Consider the following 19,839-nt stretch of genomic DNA (forward strand, 5'->3'; position numbering starts at 1 on the left):
CATTATCACCCCCCCCACCATCTTACAGATGAGGAAACTGAGGCCCTGAGGGGGCAAAATGACCGTGCCAAGGTCACAGAGCTACTAAATGGCAGAGCTGAGCTTTGACTCCAAGTCTTTGTGATTCCGAAGGCCTCGTTCCCAGGCACTTTGGACGTAGAAATCATCGAGTGGCTTGAAGGTCAGTATTGGAGACCATTCGTCAGGCCTACGAGGGGACGGGGCTTGCTGTGTCACTCAGCAAGACAGATGCAAAGCCTGACCCCCCAAACACAGGCCTTGGGACTGAAGTGGGCAGCCAGCACGCGCCTTCTGCAGACTCCCAGAGCCCTTGGCCAGGCAACCCAAGGCAGGGATGGCAGCCGGCCGGGAGAGGGAGGGAGGATTAGGGGGAAACAGATTTTCTCCCCACCTGCCCCCTGGGCTCCGGGGATAGGTGATAATTGACCGAGTGAGCCCCGAGTCAGGCCGAGGCAGGGCTCCATCTGGACCTGGCACGGCAGGGCCGCTAATTGGCACTGGGTGATCCTTGCAGCCTCCTTGGCAGGCCTGCCACCGGGCTCCTCACTCTCTTCCCAGAGACGCGGCTTTAATCCCCAAACCACTGAGGGCACAGCGGAGTCCAGCGCTTTCAGGCTCCGTGTGCCAGCCTTGGTGGGGGAGGAAGGAGCTTCTCTGCCTTCCTGGGGGTCCTGTGGAGCCGAGGGTTCTGTCTGGGCAGAGGTGGGCTCACCGTCTAGCTCCTGGGAACCTGAGCAGGATGTCCAATGGAAGTGGATCCGGATGTAGACCGTGGAGCTGGCTGCCAGGGCTGAATCTCGGGCCTGCTAACAGTGTGACCAGGGGCAAGGTCCCTCGCGCTCAGTTCCCTTGTCTGTGGAACGGGGAGAAGGATCACACTGACCCTCTATTTGGAGGGAGGATTGCATGAGTTAATCTAGAGAAAGCACGTGCGTTAGCACCTGCCTGGGTGACAGTGAACACGGCACAGGTGTCTGCTGTACTATCTCTGTTCACTCCGGGCCCGCCACTTGCTGTGTGCTAAGCCCTGGGGATGCAGAGACGGGGAAGCTGTGGTCCCTGCCCTCCGGCGCATGGGTCCAGTTGGAGAGCTGGTGAGTTACGAATTTATCCAATAGGCATGTTATTAAGCCCCAATTATATGTCAGGCACTGTGACATAGAAACGAAGGCCCAGGCCTTGGCCGAAAGAGGCCATGACTGAGCAGGGGGCCGCACACCTTCCTTTTAGCCGCGCCTGACTGCTGGCCACTGTGACTGGAGGGAGTGGGTTCCTGGCTAGCTCTGCCCTGTTTGACAAGCAGCTGGCTCACTTTCCTGCCTCAGGGTCTCCAGGATGTTCTGGGTTTGGGCTGGGGAGAGGAGTCTGAGTGGATGGAGAAGAGTCCTGGGCCCAGAGAGGGGAGGCTGGGCTCGGCTGCCCCTGTGCCCCTGCCCCTGCCTCCTGCTCTCTTTGCTCTGTGAGCCCAGACCCCTTCCTACCTACTCTGGGTACGGCTGGACCATCTCTAAGGCCTCTGCCACCTGTGAGACTCTGGCCATGGAACCAAGCATCCAACCCTGAGTCTTATGTTCTGGTTGAGCTGTGGGTAAACTGATTTGATTATTTTTAGGGCTTTGCACTCTGAGTACATCTGGGCTGAGCAAAAAGGGTTCGGCGGCCTTCCTCATGCAAAGTGACTTTTGCAGTTCTCATGCTTCCTGCTTTTGCTGCTGAAGTTAAATGTGTTGAGTCAGTTGCCCTGGTCAGATCTGGCCAGGGCAACTGAGGCTCTGTGCCATGGGCACAGACATGCTGGAAGCAGGTGGCAAGCTTCTGGGCTGGGAGGAGCTTCTGATCACTGGGTACCTGCCATGAGCCTGGCCGGTGCTGGGCCAGCAGTTTCCCTTGCTCATAAACTCACTCAGTCCTCACCATCTCCCTGTGTAGCAGGAGGCGTCGTCCCCATTTTAGAGATGAGGAAACTGAGGCTCATAGAGAGGGGGATGCCTTGTCCAAAGTCACGCAGAGCCTGTGCTCCCACAGTCTATGTTCTTTCTACCTCCTGCCTCCGAAGCCCTCGGTGTTCTAACTTGACGAAGAGTGCCCCCCCCCCGCCCTTCCACGGTTCTCCCTCGCTCCTCCCCTGAGAAGGGGGGGCCCTGCTTGGCCAGGTTAAGTCCAGGGAGTGCCTCAGGCTCATTCCCCTGCTGTGGTAGCTCCTGCGGGACCACCCAGGGGATGTCAGTCATCTCGCCACCCCCCAACTTCCCTCACATGCCCAGGCTACCCCTGCCTGCCCCTGATGGGTCCCAGGCTCTGTGGATCCTTGCCAGCAGCTGGCAGAACTACAGAAGTCAGAAGACAGCGGCAGGAACTGTGTTAACACGTCTCCCCTTTGCCTGAGGGGGGGATCCCAGGGCCTCCCAAAGCCAGTCGCCACACTGGCCATCTGTGGCGTTCCCTCCTCGGCTCAAAGACCCTTCCACGGCTCCCTGGTGCCTGTGGCAAGCCCAGCCTTCTTTGGCCTCTTCTCTACGGACCACCTTGCCAGCCTGTACCCTCAGAACCTCCGAGCTGCAGCCTGGGCCCGGCCGCAGGAGGTAGCTTCCGGCTCTCCCACAAGCTGGGTTCCATCTCCCATCTCTGGGCCTTTGCTCAGGCAGTTCCCTCTGTCCCAGTGCCAGCCTGGCTCGCTCCTTTTTTATCCTTCCAATCTCAGCTCCGCCCAAATCACCTTTTGACCTTCTCCTGGGATGCCATCCCCGACCTGGTTTGGGGCCTCTTGCCTGTGCTCCCGAAGCACCTGTGTTCTGCCTCTCCCTCAGTGTGATTACATGGTTCTGAGTGTCTGCCTCCTGCCCTTGGCTGTAAGCCTGGGGACAGCTGGTACCGGCAATGTCTAGAACCTCCCAGCCCCAGCGGCTGAGACGTGATGGACAGGAGGCCTCAGAATGTGTGTGTTGATTGACTGATCGAAGCTCAGAAATATGGAATCTTAGGTTGAAGGTCACTCAGCCAGTGTGTGGACCGGAGACTTGGTTCTAGGCCTTTGGAGCCCCCAGACCACATCAGAGGCCCCAGAACTCCTCCCTCCGCCCCCAGAAATGGGGGCTCAAGCCATCCCACCTTCACCCTTCTAGGCACTTGGCTGATACCTGTCTCTACCTCCCACCCTGCCCGCCCGGTTCACTGCCAGGCAGGCCCTCTGCGACACCTCCCTGAATGACAGGCTGCAAGGCCTGTAGGTGCCTCAGGCCCAAGGCTAGAGATACCAGAACTTTCATGACCATTGGGTCTTTTGATGGCTACACCGCAGCTGTATTTGTGTGGTATGTGGAGCAGGATGGTGCTCATCGTCTCCTGGGGAGCCAGCCTTGAACCCCACAACCAGCGCAGGCAGGATTCACACCTGATGTGTCCAGCTGCTGGGTCCTAGTGTAGGCCCAGTCCTGGCTCTGGTCTGCCTCCCTTCGTGCCGTCCCCACGCAGGGGCTGAGAGCTCCCGCACGCTCCGCAGGCAGCCCCATTCCTCCAATTTCCTCCCAATTAATCAAGCTCTGAACTTTTTAATTATCTGCCTGCAGGGTGACTCCCCACTCTGGTGAAGCAATTAAGGACACTTTCAAATGCTGAGTGGCTGCCGGGAGGCAGCTCTGACCAGGCCCCGACAGAGGAGGTGAGTGGAGGGAGCGGCTGGTGACAGGACGAGTGGATGGGAGTGCCCTTGGGCTGTGAGGCTGCTGGGAGGCTGTCCTGGGGTCCTGGCCTGGGCCATTGCAGGAATCTGGGGCCACACTGTTTAGGGCCACCAGCCATGTTTGGTAGTTAGAATCTGGCTTCGTAGACCCCACCCAGCGACGGTGTGCCAAGCACTGGGTTAGACACTTAACGGTCGAACGGCTGCCTCACCTCGACCTTGGGTGTCGGAAATAGAATTATGTCTCGTTTACAGAGGAGGAAACAGAGGTTCAATAACATTTCAGAGATGCAGCTGGGATCTGAAGGTAGCTTTGAGTCCACGACCACTTCATCTGTTGTCTCTTGGAGATGGATGGGTATGGGCTGCCAGAGTGCCCAGGGTCACTGAGGAAGGTGGGCGGGTCAGGGGAAGACTCTGGAGATGCCACGTGAGCTTGGGATCTGCTGAAGAACACGGGCTCTCCACGTGCGGGGGGTGGGTGGGTGGGAGGGCTGGTGGCAAAGGGTGTCGCAGGCGGAGGGGGCAGCCTGTGCACACGCAGGGAGGTGTGAGACGGCATGGTGTGTGTATGGGAGCTACAGATAGTTCAGGGTCACTGGAGCATGAAGTTCGAGGCTGGGGAGGCATGTGGGGTCTGGGTCACCGGAAGTCAGGAGGACCTGGTCCAAGCTCCTTATTTATGACTAGAGAATGCACAACCCAGAGGACAACAGTGACTTGCCTCGAGTCACATGGCCCAGTTAGCGGCTGATGGAGCCTGGGCTATAGCCCAGGAATCCCGATGTCCAGGCTGGAAGGGAAGTTAGGGGGTAGAGGAGTGGAGGCTGTCAGATTACTGGTTTCCCACCTCTGACCCTTGCCGGCTTACCTCTCCACTTGCCTCTGGCTGCAATCTGTTCTCAACATAGCAGCCAGAGGGATCCTGCCGAACAGGAATCAGCTGTGTGGTGCTCCTCTGCTCAAAGGTCTTTAACAACTCCCACCTCAGAGTGAAAAAACAACAGCCTACAAAGCCCCCTTTGCCTCTCTGGTTAAATTTACCCACGGTATTTTATTCTTTGCGATGTAACTGCATCCCCCTCCCCTCTCTGAACTCACCTCCTACTGCTTTTCCTCTTGTTTCTACTCCACTCTGGCCCTCTGGCTATTCTGGAGCCCATCTCACCCCGGGGCCTTTGCACGTGCTATTTCTGCTGCCTGATTCAAATCCTAGCTCAGCTACTACTTCACTATGTCCCTCTCTGAGCCTCACATCCCTCATCTATAATTGGGGTTAATGCTGCCCACCCCGCCTTCCTCCCCAGGCTAACATGGGATCCTGACGTCAGAGCAGGGAACAGAGAGAGCTCCATAAAGGCCCTCCCTCCAGCTCTAGGCTATCACTGCAAGAGGGCTTGTAAAGGTCCTCACTGGCTCCTTGAGAAAACAGGCCCTTTGATGAGCAGTGGGTTCCAGGCCCCCAGACCTTAAGCTGGATCGACACGCTGAAGCCTCCCAGCCTGCAATCCTCAGGACTCACAGATGCTGGGAAAGCAAGTGTTAAATAATAATCACGATGTGCCGGAGGGGAAGCCGGATGTGTTGGAAAGCTTGACACATCTGGCAGGGCCAGCCCTAGTCCCCCGGCACATCTGGCTGCTGTATTGACAGGTGGTGCTGTGGGTCACTGAGGAAGGTCCTGGTGGGCCCAGTCCCGGTGCCACAAGGGTGGGGGCTGACGGCCGGATGAAGCCGGGGAGCATCTCCCACACTGCCCACAGGCTATCACCCTCTTGCCGGTCCCCTTCGGGCCACCTGTTGTACTTTGGTGGCTGTGCTCAAAGAGGCCAACTTAGGACCCAGAACCTCATCTGCCAGATTCTAAAAGCCCTGCAACATGTTGTTGGAGCCAGCCGCCCCTGCCCGGGTTCGGGAAGTCGGGAAAGGCCCCTCCCCTCTTCAGCTGGAGGGGGTGGATTTTCGGGGTCACCTCACGTAGCACTTCCCTTTCTATGGAATCCAGAAATGTGGTCATCAGCTCCACCTGAGGGAGCCCCCTGGGCTGAGACGGGCCTCCTCCCTCCTCCCACCTGCCCCAAGAAAGCCATGGTCATTAATAAAGGACACAATTAGCTGTCAGCGGAGAACATGTCTGGAATTTTTTACCTGCTCTGTGTGCTCGGTTAAGGCAACAAAGCCCCGGACCCCCCGGGGAAGCAGCTACCACACACCTTTCTGGGGGCCCCTTCGCCTGGGCCCAGGGCAGGAGGAGCCTGTGACTTTTTCAGTATGGGCTCCACAGGCCTGGGCCTGGGCAGGACGGTTTTTTCCAGGCTCATGGAGAATGTGACACAGTGAAGGAGATTTCCTGGCAGAAGCTGTGGTTTTTTTTTTTTTTTTTTTTTTTCAACCCAATAAGCAATACAATTCAATACAGCCTTCTCCCCCTTTCTGTGCCGACTTTCGAGTCTTCAGGGCTAGAAGGACTTTAGAGAAACTCTAGTTCAGTCTCTCATTTCACACCTCATTTTACAGCTGGGGAAACAGAGACCCAGAGAGGGTAAGTGACCTTGTTTACGGAACTAAATATGCTTCTTTAACGCAATTCGGATTTGTGGCCAAAGTCCGAAGGAATGTTTCCAAAGACCCTCCCAGTCACCACATGCCGTCAAGTCCCAGCGGTGCTGAAGTTGGGATGGAACAGCGGGGGGGCGAGGAAGATGGGGTGCGGGGGGCCTCTGCCCTCGTGGAGCTGAGGGTCTAGGACAGTGACGGAGGGAGAGAAGCACCAGACAAGCACAAATGCTGTCCACGGACTGTGAGGGCCATGACGGGGACTACCATGGGCTGAGGCAGGTGTACGGGGGGTCACCTTAGGGAGTGTGGCCTTTCTGAGTGGTGGCATGTAAAAAGGCGGAAGCAGGAGTAATATGTGCAAAGGTAGGATAAACGTAGTACCTCAGTTTCTCATTCAGTGTCATGGGGGAAGAGCTGGACATAGTTATTGGGCATTTGATGCCCACTTGACCTGAGCACCTCTGTCTTAACAATGCCATGATGTCGGGATTTTTCACCCCTATTCTGCAGATGAGAAATGGAGGCTCAGAGCAATGGAGGGCCTTTCCCAGGGCATATGAACAACAAGCTCAGGAGCCCAGGCCTCTAATACCTGCCTCTCTCTCCCTGACCTTCTGGGTGCTTTCCAGGACCACCGCTTTCCCCAGGAACCCAAAGTTGGTCTGCTTGAGCCCTGGTGGCCTCTGACTTTATGCTAATGAAAATCCCACTCGAGGGGTCCTGGTATTTGTTGCCTCGAGGAAAAGAGCTTAGAAACAGGGAGAGGGGGAGCTTACCCACATTCACCCTGAGGTTCTTAGGTTGGGGGCCTGCAATCGCTCTCCCTCCTAGGGGTATAGAAACCATCACCTCCTCCTGTTGGCTTCTGGGGAGCAGGAGTGGGCCTTAGCTAACCCAAGCCATAAATCAAATGCACAAGATGTGGCTTGGCAGCCATCCCAGTGAAAAAGATCTGGGGGTTTGAGTTGACCACAAGCCAAAAGCTGCTGAAAAAGCCAATGTGGTCTTAGACTGTAAGAGTAGAAGTAGAGTGACAGCCCAGCATCCTCCCTGTTGCTCAGGCAGGGTTAGTCTTGAGTTCCGCATTTTATGGAGGCCCAGTGAGCGACAGCAGACGGGCTTCCTTTTTGTTTTCATCTGCAGCCATCTCTGGGTTGTTCTGGGGGTGCTTGGGGTGGGGTCCCTCGTATGAACTCTTCCAGGCAGCATTTTCTGGGCCAACAGCAGAATTCCAGATCCCCACTTGGCCCTGGAACATTCTCTGGTCTGGATCCCTGGGAAGGATGAATCCTCTCCTGAATCTGGCTCAGCCTCTGCCTCCGTGTTCTAGTTCTCCTGGATGCTGGAGATTTGCGATCATGTGTGATGATTCACTAGGGGCCACCCTTGATTTGAGGGTGGATTTACTCAATTAAAAAAAAAAGCCCAACAAGTTTTTCCCAAGTAATGACTTTGTATGCAGCTTGGCACAGAGTGGAATAAGACATGAGTCTGGAAGTCCACTTCAAAAAGGGGAAGAATGGAGGGGCGCCTGGGTGGCTCAGTGGGTTAGGCCTCTGTCTTCGGCTCGGGTCATGATCTCAGGGTCCTGGGATCGAGCCCCGCATCGGGTTCTCTGCTCAGCGGGGAGCCTGCTTCCTCTTCTCTCTCTGCCTGCCTCTCTGCCTACTTGTGATCTCTCTCTCTGTCAAATAAATAAATAAAATCTTAAAAAAAAAAAAAGGGGAAGAATGGATATGATCAGTTTGGGGTATCGAAGAAGGTTTTCCAGGGCGGGGGGTGGTGGATTTGAACTGAGTATTGAAGGATGAGCAGGAGTCCACTGGGGCCAGAAGAAATGAAGGACATTTCAGGCAGATGAATAGTGTGTGCAAACGTACAGAGGGGTGCAGGGCAGGGTAGGATGGCCGAGCACAGGATGGTGGGGGGAAAGGTGGGATACAAGGAAAAACGTGATCTGGGGTTATACCACAATGGGTTATGTGTGCTCAGTGATGGAGTTGGGGGTTTCATTTTTTAAGAGCAGGAAAGCCAGTGGTGGTCTTGGGGTAGTGCCCAGATGGCCACCAGGGCCCTCAGCGCTTTCCCCCCAGCAGCCTCCCAGGCACTTGCCAACTCATGCCCCTGCCCAGCTCTGGCCTCTGCCCACCTACCCTCCAGTCTGACTCTTTCCCTGTATCTCCTCCTCGTTTTCCCCTTTTCTCTCCTCCTCCAGCTCTCAACTCCTTCTTCCTGTGTTGTGAACAGTCCCACCTCTTCTGTCTAAAAATGGACTATAAAATGAATGGAGCTATTAATAATTACTGACAATGGCAGCTACCATCTGTCTTGAGGATCTAATGTGTGCCAGGTGGAGGGCTCCATGCAAGTTATTTGTGTGCCTTGCGTCACAGTGGTCAGGGGCACAGGCTCTGGAGTCTGGGTCCATCTGGCCTTGAACCCTGGCTCAGACCTCAGACAAGTTACACAACTTCTCTTTGTGCCTCAGTTTCCCCATCTGGAAAACGGGTCTACCAACAGGACTTACCTTGTGAAGATGCAGAGTTAACACCATAGAGTGTGTTATAGTTCTCCAACAATTCTTTTTTTTTTTTTTTAAATTTCATTTTTTTAAAGTAGTCTCTGTGCTCAACGTGGGGTTCGAACTCATGACCCCAAGATCAAGAGTTGCATACTCCACTGACTAAGCCAGCCAGGCACCCCCAACAACAATTCTTAGAGTCATTCTATAAAGTAGATACTATTGATAGTCACATTTATAGGAATGAGTAAAGCTCAGGAAGGATACGTAATCCCCCCTCAGGCAGCATCAGGGCTGGGAGGAGAGTAGAGGAGGGCTACATCTGAGGCCAAAGGCAGGGTCTTAACTACTCTATCCTATGGCCTCTTGCAGGCTCTTGCCTGGACTGGGCCTGGGGACCCAATGCTCAACAGGTTCCCAGCCTCAGGGAGAAAAAGCCTAAGTAAACAGGCAGTTTCCACACAGTGTGATTAGTGCCAAGGGATGCTTGAGGGGAGGAGGGTCTGGGCTGGGGTGCCCTGAAGAGGGGATTTTCCCACTGTTGTTTCCCAGAGGTGACAACACGACAATTGTCTTGCAAGACAAAGAAGGACACAACAGAAGAATCCAAGGAGGGACATGCTGGACAGAGGAGCAGTCTGTCGAAAAGTGTGGCATTGAGACCCTATGCAGCAAGACTGAGGCCCAGAGTCTGGGCATGCAGGGGTGCAGGGGACGAGGCCAGATAGGCGAGCAGGCGTGGGGAACAACAAGCTGCCCGCCCGGCACTGGACGGTGTACCCACGCCTCCATGACCACCTGCAGCTCGAGTAGCTCTGTGTATAGCATGATGGCTTGTGAGCCCACAGAGAACCGGGGAGAAGCGGGTCCAGTCCTTGGACTGGAACATTCTTGGATCATAAAGTCACTCACGGCAGGGCAGAGACCCAGGGATCCCAGCCGCCTCTGCAGAGCGCCTTCCAGACTAATCCCAAACTTTCCCGGGGACAGATGGCTTCTTAAAAGGTTATTTAAAAAACACCCCATCTCCAAAGCTTATAAAAATCCCACACCTCAGCTTTAAAGGGTCAAAAGTTGAAAATTATGAGCCAACAGCAAGATTTACAGAAAAAATGATCTCTGGCAACAGCCAAAATACTTCATGACAAATTGCCCAGACATGGTCATTCTAGAATGATCACCTTTAAATGATGCCTCCACTTTCCCCTAAATGTCTCCTTTATTTGAACAGTGTGTTTATAGGGCCTGGGGTGGCTCTTCCCAGCTTGCACTTTGGATTTTTAAAAGAGGAGGAAACTGGGAGAGAGAGAGGAGGGAGAGGGAGGGAGGGAGAGAGAGAACACAAGACATCAAAGCAGACGTTGATGACAAACCTCTAATCTTATTAACTCTTATCTCAGTCTTTATAAAAATGGGGAGGCCTGGTTGTCTTTGAAAGCTCATAAACTTGACAAACATTTAGCTCTAGCACCCATAGGGAAGGACTCTAACCCCTGGAAAAAGCTGGAGATGTAGAGCCGGGAGGCAACTTCTGGTGAAGGCGCAGAGATAGCCCACGCTGTCACCAAGTGAGGGCTCGAGAGCACAGCTTCCCAGCTTACTTTTTCTGACTTCATGGTAACACTGTTGGAGAGAGTCTCCTTGGTTACAAGAGAGGCCAGAACTAATGTTTGAACATTTGTAATCTTCTGATAAATAACAGCTTGCACTTAGAGCTTACTCTGGGCCAGGCACTGTTTTAAGTGCCTTATGTGGATTAATTCATATAATCTCAAATTAGGCTACAATTATCCTCGTTTGCAGGGGATGTAAGCATGGAGTGGCAAGTCACTTCCCCAGCATCACTGATTTGGTGAGCAGCGGCACAGAGGTTTAAGCTGAGATGGGTGGCATGTGCTTTTCCTTACCTGTTCCTTGCTCACTCCTTGAGGGGTTGGGCTCCAGGCTGGATGGGGGCTTTGCTCAGCTCTGCCATCCCCTCTCCTCTCCTTGCAACATCCTGATGAACTTCTGTCCCTGTTTTACCGCCCAGCAACCCAGCAACCCACGGCTCTAGGCTGCAGGCTTTGTTTACTTGACTGGGCTTGGAGTCCTTTTCCCAACCTGAGGGATCTGGAGCCCTGCCCAGCATTGGCTGGTTCCTCAGAGAGGCAGTACAGCACAGGGGTTAGTACCTCACTTTAACTCCGCTCTGACACCTCCAGACTGGATGACCTTGGGTGAGTCACATAACCTCTCTGTGCCTCAGCTTTCTCATCTGCAAAATGGGGACAATAAAGCTATCTCCTCTTGGGGCATCTGGGTGGCTCAGTGGGTTGAGCCTCTGCCTTTGGCTCCGGTCATGATCTCAGGGTCCTAGGATCAAGCCCTGCATCGGGCTCTCTGCTCAGCAGGGAGCCTGCTTCCCCTTCTCTCTCTGCCCGCCTCTCTGCCTACTTGTGATCTCTCTCTCTCTCTCTCTCTGTCAAATAAATAAATAAAATCTTAAAAAAAAAGCTATCTCCTTCTTGAGGTTGTAGAGAAGATGGTGAGCCCACATGAAGTATTTAGAACATGGCCACACGTGCAGTAAGTGCTCAGTAAATGTCGATAGCGTTTTTCTGTCCTCTCCCTGACAGTGCTCGGCTCCCTGGACCTGGCTGTCAAACCAGTTAGCCACTGCCCAGGCCCCTGATTCACAGACAGATGCCTGGCCAGGTCCTGCCATCCCTGTCCCTGTAGAGAAGGTGGCATCTGGGTTCAAATCCCAACCCCACCTCTTCCTGGCTGAGGTCTTTAGGCACATGGGCCCATCTCTCTGAGTCTCCATCATCTATAAAACAAGGTAATAGCACTTGTTTTAATAACACAGCCATAGGAGCCGAGACTTAGACTCAGATCTGGGTCTCTGCTTCCTACGATCTGCATGACCTTGGGACAGTTGCTTGAACCCCTGGGGCCTCAGTTTCCTCAGCTGTAAAATGGGCACCTGGCCTTGCTGGGTTTTATACTGTGAAGACCAAATGCACTTATAGCTGGAGGATGCCATGGGCCTGGCAGGGCTGGCCAAGTGGCTGTTCGTGTTAACCATGCCTCCTGCATGGGTCATTCATTCAACAGACCTTGAAGCCCTACTAGGTGCCAGCCCTGTTCTGGCTGCTGGGGACACGGCAGCAAATAAGACAAGCTAGTTCCTTACTTGTAGAGCTTCTAATCAAGTGAGGAAGATGGATGATAGACGGATAGCACACAAATACAGAGTGACGTGCTAGAGGTTGCTGCGGGGGAGGTCTTCTAGCTGGGGTAGTAAGGGAGGGCTTCTCTGAGGAGGCAACATATGAGCTGAGACCCTGAGGCTGAGATCTGGGGGTGGGGAGCGCAGTGGGAAGAGGATTCCTGGCAGAGGGAACGGCACGGGCAAAGGCTCTTCCTCAGGAGGGACTAAGAAGGCCTTTGTGGGAAAAGCCTCCAGGATGCCCGTGTGGCTGGAAGAGGGGAACAAGGGACAGAGTGGGAGGAGGACACCAAACCCCAGGACATGGAGCTTGACTCTAAATCCACGGGAAGCCCCTGAACAGTTCTAGGCAGGGCTGTGAAGTGACCTGAGTTTGGAACAGGTCCCTGTCTGCTGTGTGGAGAGAGCAGGGGGACTGAGCCATGGTCCAGGCAGAGGTGACAGCGGATGGACAGAGTGATGACAAGGGGTTGGGTTTCACGAGGGCCAGTGACTACCTCTTCTGCCCATGGTAACACACCGTGTGAACAAGAGGGGAGCGAGGTGAGATGCTGCTTCTGGGAAGGAACAGGACGTGTTTCCCTCGGAGCACTTGATTCATCAAGCAGTGCCGCCTCCCCAAGGACTCTCCATCAGCGAGCTGAATGCACATGCTTCTGGGACAGGTGCCCGGGGGGCTGGCAGAGCCTCTCCTCTCCGGGCCGCGTGGAGCCTGTGGCCACGCTGCTCCTTGGCAGAAAGTCGGAAGGGAGAAAGCTGCTGCTGGCAGTTCCTGGCCCCATTTTAAGGGTCCTCCTGCTGCCTCTCACCGAACCCCAAGCTTGCGGCTCCCCAGGCTGCCCCGAGGTCTCACAGAACCCCTGTTCAAGGTCTCAGATCTCGCCCACCTCCCAGCATCTGCCCTCTGTCCCCGGCTGTGTCTCATTCTCTCTCAACTCAGCTCATGCTAAGAGAGGCCAAGGTCGCCTCTTGGCCAGGGAATCAAAATGTTACACTGGCAGTTCCCTGTGAGCATTCTATCAAGATCCCTCCTGGAGACCCCAGGCCTCCATATACCAGGAGTTAAATGGTGGACATTGAAGGCACTGGGACAGGTAGGGGAGGGGTCCGACAGGGCCCGGGGCTGCCGTTCCTATCTCCTATGCTTCCCTACTGCGCCCACCTTCAAGACTGACCCACCCACTCATGAAACCAGCCTGTACATCACAACTTTCCAGAACAACCCCACCTCCCACTTCCGTGTTTCCAGAGCATGGCCACCGGTGCTCCCCACAAGGATCCGTGAGAGGGTCATTATTCTTATGCCCCTGGTACTGAGGAGGAAAGCAAGACTCAGAGAGAGAAGTGACTGCCCAAGGTCACACGGACAGTGGAGGCAGAAGTGGGTCACGACCTCCACCTCCAGCTTTGAATCGAGTCTGATCTCCTTGGCACGGCGCCCTCTGCCAGCCAGGTTCCTTCCTGCTCTGCAAAGACGGACATGACAGCAGGAGGCCCTAGTGAGGATCGGAGGAGTAACTGACAAGGCCACTTATGGGTGGTGACAGACAGGAATGGGCAGCAAAGCATGGGTCCTAAGTGAGCTTTAAAATTGCTCATGACATTTGCTTCGATATGACACAGCCATCCTGGATGAGTCAGGCACTAACCACTGCCCTCTATCCACGAATTCACAGCATTATGGGATGCTCTAATGCTGCCACAGTGCTCTAAGTGCAGGGCGTGCGAAGATTCATTCATTCAGCTGTTCATTCATTCATTCCACAGTGACTGAGAACCTGCCAAGTGGCATATACCTCACAGGACAGAAGGATGTCGGACACAACCCCCCCTTGGATGCTGCTACTTAGTACTATAGTTCTGTTTCTTCCTTTCCTTTTTTTTTTTTTTAAGACATTTATTTATTTATTTATTTGAGAGAGAGAGCGAGAGAGCGAGCGAGAATGAGCAGGGGGAGGGGCAAAGGAAAGAGCAGACTCCCCTGCTGAGCAGGGAGCCCGACACAGTGCTTGATCCCAGGACCCTGGAACCATGACCTAAGCCGAAGGCAGACGCCTAACTGACTGAGCCACCCCGGTGCCCCACAGCTCTGTTTCTTCCCCTGAACTGGGAGCTTCCCCAGTGGTTAAGAAAGTGGTTTTAGGAGTTGGAACATGTCCTGGCTATGTGACCTTGGGCAACTTGCTTCCCCTCTCTGTGTCTCAGTTCACCCCTATGAGCAATGGAGATGGTAACAATGCCTACCACATAAGGTCATCGTGGGGGTTAAATTAGTTAAAGTGTCTAAGCAAAGTGCTTAGAACAATGTGTCTGCACCAAGTACTTAGCTCTGTCCTTCCACATTCTCAAGGACTTGTAGGGTTTCCCAACCAAGGTCTTGCTGTCCCAGTGGAAACCACTGAATTTTATTTCTAATGATGGTCCCGAATAACAATTTCAGGCGTCTTCCTTTTTTTTTTTTTTTTAAGGATCCTGGCAGAAAGCATGCAAAATTCATTTGTCAGGATCTATCTGCTGAGAGAATCTTTGCACTTGAGTTTAAACAGTCATCATTATCCTTTCAATAAATATTTTTTTTTGAATACCAAGCAATATTCTAAGGGCTTTAGCAGCATTATCTTATTGAGTCCTAACAATATCCCTGTGAGGTTGGAATGATTTCCCTCATTTTGCACAGGAGAAAACAGGCTTACAGAGGCTCCGTGAACATCCACCCATTCATCCACCCACCCACCTATCCATCCATCCATCCATCCATCCATCATCCATCATCCATCCATCCATCTACTCATCCATCCATCATCCATCCATCCATCCATCCATCCATCCATCCATCATCCCACCCACCCACCCACCCACCCTCCCATCCATCCATCCATCCATCCATCCATCCATCTATCCATCCATCTACCCATTCATCCAAGATTTACTGAGTACCCATTATGAGCCAGGTAAGCACTGTGCCAGTGCTAGGTTCAAGCCCCAGCCAGTAAGAAATGAGACACAGTCTTTGACCTATCCGGTGTCACCAGGGAAAACCTATCTTTGTCAGATAATGAGCAGTATGATGAGAGCCACAAGTGTAGGAGGGCATGGGTGAGTTGAACAGGAGCCAGACAAAGCACAAAGCTGGGTATATATTGCTGGGTTTCAGCCCAACTAGGAAAGCAACCTAGAAACTCCCTCTTCTGCCTCCTAAGCCACTCCTCCTAAGCCCCATCTTTGCCCCATCAACATCACAACATTTGTTAACATTGCAAACTCCTGTTCATCGGGGTCGGTGTCTCTCCCTATAACACATTCTTGTCACTTCCTGGGCCACAGAGGTCACTGATCCCCAAGGAAGGCCAATGTATCTGGACACCATACTGGGCCTCGTATTTGTCATGTGTTTGCTGACTGAGTGCTGACTGCAATGTCTCCACTTTGGGAAGACTTCCTCAACCACCACCCAGCACCCCAACCCTGTCCCTGGGCCAGCAGGTTGCTCTCTTCCCTGCATTCCCAGAGAAACCTGTGTGTATCTCCAACTAGCCCCCCATCATTATTTGCCCTTTGGATTTCTTCTGCACCAGGCTATGAGGCTGTAAGCAGGCCTTACTCTTCTTGGAGTCTACCAACAAGTGGGGTATGTGGTGGGTACTCTGTTTCCAGCTGGTTTCAGGAATAAGCGGAACGGCAGAATGGGTGAGAAAATCTAGGTCTGAGTCCCAAGCGTGGCCAATTCTAGTCAAAGTCCTCAGACAAGGGCAAGATGAGAACTCAGGGTTGGTATGTAAATGGTCTCATCTTGTGTTCCCGCTTCAACCCCTTGATCGGTAGCTGCCTGGCGCTGTGTTGAGAAGGATCCTGGAGTAGCCCTGGATTTAGTGAGAAGAGTATAATGACTGATTCTCAATGTCTGGATTGGAGTCAGGGAGGAATGGCAATGGGTGCTTCTCATTTCTGATATCCCTGGAAAGCCATTTTCCTCTTTAAGGCTTTGTTTTTTCCCCATCTGCAAAACGAGGAGACTAGACTCAATTATATCTGATACTCTAGGATCTGAGCCCTGCAACTCTTCTAGTGTTACCTTTCTTCGGGGACAGGAGCCACGTGCCAGTCTAGCCCAGGGCCTGGTACACAGCAGGTGCTCAGTGAATGCTGGTGGGACGAAGAGTCCTCCTTGGTCATTGTGAGACTGGAGGGAGAACAGCCTTTCCACCCAGGCTAATAGGAGGAAGGTGGGGCTGACAGAATTGAAGTGAAGGTTCATGCCCAGAGCCAGCTACAGTCTCCTCTAGTCCCTGGGTCTTCTGACTCCCAGGCCTGTAGCTCCTGCCCCTGGTTGGTTGCACATACCTATCCAAGCAGATATTTCCCCCGATGCCAATCAAATAATGGCCCCAGCCACAATCAGTGTTACATTTTGATTCCACAAGGCATTTTTAGCATCCTTATTGCACTCTAGCCTCATGAGGACTCTGGCAAGAGAGAGCGCTGACCTTCACCCTCCATCGACAGACTGGGACACTGATGCTCAGAGAGGGCATGTGATTTGCTAGGGTCACACAGACCCGGTCTCAAACCCAGGTCTTCTGTTCTAAGACCTCATGCTCTATCCACCTGTCCCTTACCAGCCGGTTCCTCTGTCCCACTGCTCTCTGCTCTCTCTCCTCACAGCCACCTCTACATTTTCAATAAAAGAGCGGACAGATACATGAAGTGTAACAGGAGCTAAGCTCTCCTCTCCTGTGAGGCCAAGCCCCACCTTGGGCCTCATCTTTAAGGGAGAGGCCTTGGAGGGGAGAGAAGGGGTCGTAAGACCCGAGCAGCAGGGTGCCGGCTAGAGGACTGGCCTCCCAGGTCCTTCCCTGCGACCCCAGCCTGGGCTTACACCAGCTGGGTAAACAGGAGCCAGCCCATCCAGGGGTGGGGGCTGGCATTCCTGCCCCTCTCAGATTGCCTGTCTGTTGCTAAGGATTCTGGGAAGGAGGCGGGGAAGGCAAAGGTGAGCAGGCACACAGAAGGACTGGTCTGGAATTGTCCTCAGGAAGATAGGGATGACCCAGAAACAGACAGGAAAATGGCTGGACCTCATCTGGCATCCACGTTCTGCCCTCTCTCCTGCTCCATACAAGCCTGCTTTCATCTTACTCTAAATACTCTTCAACTCTGGGTATGTAATTTGGTCTCCTGTGACTCAACTTTCCCATCTGTAAAAAGGGCCTAGGGAGAAATCCTTCAGGACCAGAGACACTCTCTTTTCTCCCATCCCCACCTTCTTTTTAGAGACCCAGACCCTCCAGGTAGAGAAACTCCTATAAACTTATGATATAATCACCCCCTTGTCCCCACTCCACACAGCAGTCGGCCGGACCAGGGAAAGCAGGTGTCTCTGTGTGTCTCTTCCTACCTCCCGCACCCCTGTAGGACTTCGTCGGCATCTCTGAGAACATGAAAAAGCTTTCTGCCTTTCTTATCACTGCCCTGGACTGCCCACCTCCTGAGCCTGATGGCTTTTAAAGGCAGGGCTCTGTCTTAACCTTCTCAGTATCCCTAATGCCCAGCACGGTGCCTGCAGCGTAACAGGTAACCTTTACGGAGTTCTTCGCCGGAGGGAAGAAATAGGAAAGAGTGCTGATTACATCCCCTCCCCGGCCCCGGGTGGAAGCTCCAAAATCCCCTCCTTTTCTCGAAACACACAGAAATGGACAGACACCATGTGGGCCGCGGCAGAGAGGGCCAGGTTTTGAACCATCTGGTGGAATCCAAGGCCACAGAGCACAGGAGGGCCCCAGAAGGTCAAGTTCAATTAATGGCTGGCTGATCCTTGACCCAGCGGCCGCCATGACGCACTTCCGCCCGCCCGCAGGATAAATGCAGAGGGCGGACTGGCGCACCATTGAGGCACCCTCCCAGCCCCACAATGGCGATCTCCCCCCCCACGGTGTTCCCAAATGCTGGGGAGATGGGGACAATCAAGGCGGCCCTGATGTCTTGTCTGGTTCATCTTGGTGCCTCGAGGGCCTGGTATCGAGCGGGACTCGGCCAAGGCCCGGAATGAGTGGCTGACCCCGGCGCTGGAGCGTGAGCCGAGCGCTCAGCAGGCCTCCCCTCGGACAACACATGCTCTGTGAGTGTAGACGATCAGAAGGCTTGGGGAAATCAAAAGCAGCTCCTCAGGAAAGGCCGGGGCCCCCGCTGGAGAGGCTGCTCTGCGGGGCTGCTGGGCCCCCGGGCCGGTGATTCATGTCTTGCTTGCTTGGGGTGGGAGCACAGGCCGAGTCTGAGCTGAATTCATAAGACCTTCTCTGTTTTATCTCACAGATGTTTCTGGGATGGATGTGTCAAGGAAAAAAAAAGGCTGAAGTTGAAAAATCCCAACTCAGCACATGTCCTCCAGCCCCTGGAGACGTGACAAGGGATTAAAACGCCTTTCTCCTCATATGCCCAACATCTCAGGAGAAAGCTAAATTGCATGCCCTTCAGGGCTGTTCTGGGCACCTGCTGGCTACGAGGACGACCTCCTCATTAGTGCAGCTTCCCTCTGCAAGCAAGCGCACAGAAAACCGTGTTATGGGTACTCGAGAGAAAGTGTGTGAGCGGGTGGGGTGTCACCCACCCCTCACTCGGTAAATCCCACACTCGGTAAATGCGAGCTTCCGAGCTCCTACTGTGCTGGGCACAGCAGCCAGCACCCTGCCATTTTATTCTCACTGCCCGGTGAGGTTATGCTCTTCTTTTCCCGTTTTCTAGAAGATTCGCCTCCATACAAAAGCACAGGCTTACACACGTACACGTTTACCTGCGTGCACAAAACATGCTCATATATACACCTCAGGCTTTCTCCATACATGCATATGCAGACAGAGCTACACACAGGCATGTGCCTTCATACATACGTGTCTGTGTGTGTGTGTACACTCTCACGTGACGTCCTTACTCACGAGATGGGCTGTCCATTGAGCTCCTTTCCTACAAGTCACTTTGCTTCTAGTCCTATTCTTTATGTCATCCATAATCCTGGGAAGGCAAAAGGTGTTCTCTACATTGGGGGTCGGCAAACTATGGCCCGCTGGCCAAATTTGGCCTGCCACCTGTTTTTGAAAATAAAATTTCCTGGAACCCAGCCATGCCCTTTGGTTATGTACTATCTGTGCTTGCTTTTCTGTTAAAATGGCAGCGTTCTGTTATATATGAACTCTCCAGAGCGTAACAGTTTGCTGATGGTGAATCTGCATGTTTCATAGAAAGAAACTAAGATTTAGCTAGGATATTTCACTGTCCAAGGTCATGGACCAGGTAAGTGTTTAGTTAGCTGAATACCTACCTGGCCACATACCAGACCTCTTCCCTCATCCTTTTGGGTGTCTTGGTTGGTGTGACCTGCAATTGTGCCTCCATACTTGTCACCCTCGGCCCCTGTGTGCTTCTGCACCTGGGGGAAGGCTGGTGGGTCTGCCTGAGTGCATCAGGAATATGCAATGTTTTTAGGTCAGGTTCAAAGTTCTTATATACAGGTCATTCGAGTCTAATCATTTGTGTCTACTTAGTCACTTTCTGGGAAAGCTATGCTACAATAGCTTACTAAGAACGTGAACTTGAAAATTTCTTCTTGTAAGTATATCATTTTGAGTGTTTTCTTAAAATTGTTTTGAGGGGTGCCTGGGTGGCTCAGTCGTTTAAGTGTCTGCCTTCAGCTCAGGTCATGATCTCAGGGTCCTGGGATCGATCCTGCATTGGACTCCCTGCTCAGTGTAGAGCCTGCTTCTCCCACTCCCTCTGCCAGTCCGTCCCAGCTCATGCTGTCTCTCTCTCTCTCAAATAAATAAATAAAATCTTAAAAAAAAAAAAAAGCTTAAA

General features: G+C 53.2%; 1 protein-coding gene and 1 long non-coding RNA gene across 6 annotated transcripts in view; one reads left to right on the forward strand and one right to left on the reverse strand.

Moving 5' to 3' along the window:
* Positions 1-19,839, reverse strand: part of EPHB2 (EPH receptor B2) — a 183,563-nt gene that overhangs the window by 50,046 nt on the left and 113,678 nt on the right. The window lies entirely within an intron of this gene.
* LOC125098674 (uncharacterized) lies at positions 2,474-19,092 on the forward strand. Of its 3 annotated transcripts, none has more exons than XR_007126909.1 (3): positions 2,474-2,603; positions 3,588-3,679; positions 18,304-19,092. It is a non-coding gene; the product is annotated as an uncharacterized LOC125098674 (long non-coding RNA). The 3 variants fall into 3 exon arrangements; XR_007126908.1 differs by lacking the exon at positions 18,304-19,092 and adding an exon at positions 5,008-5,820; XR_007126910.1 differs by lacking the exon at positions 18,304-19,092 and adding an exon at positions 3,956-4,595.

The sequence above is a fragment of the Lutra lutra genome, chromosome 4, assembly GCF_902655055.1.
Source record: "Lutra lutra chromosome 4, mLutLut1.2, whole genome shotgun sequence".
Lineage (NCBI taxonomy): Eukaryota > Metazoa > Chordata > Mammalia > Carnivora > Mustelidae > Lutra > Lutra lutra.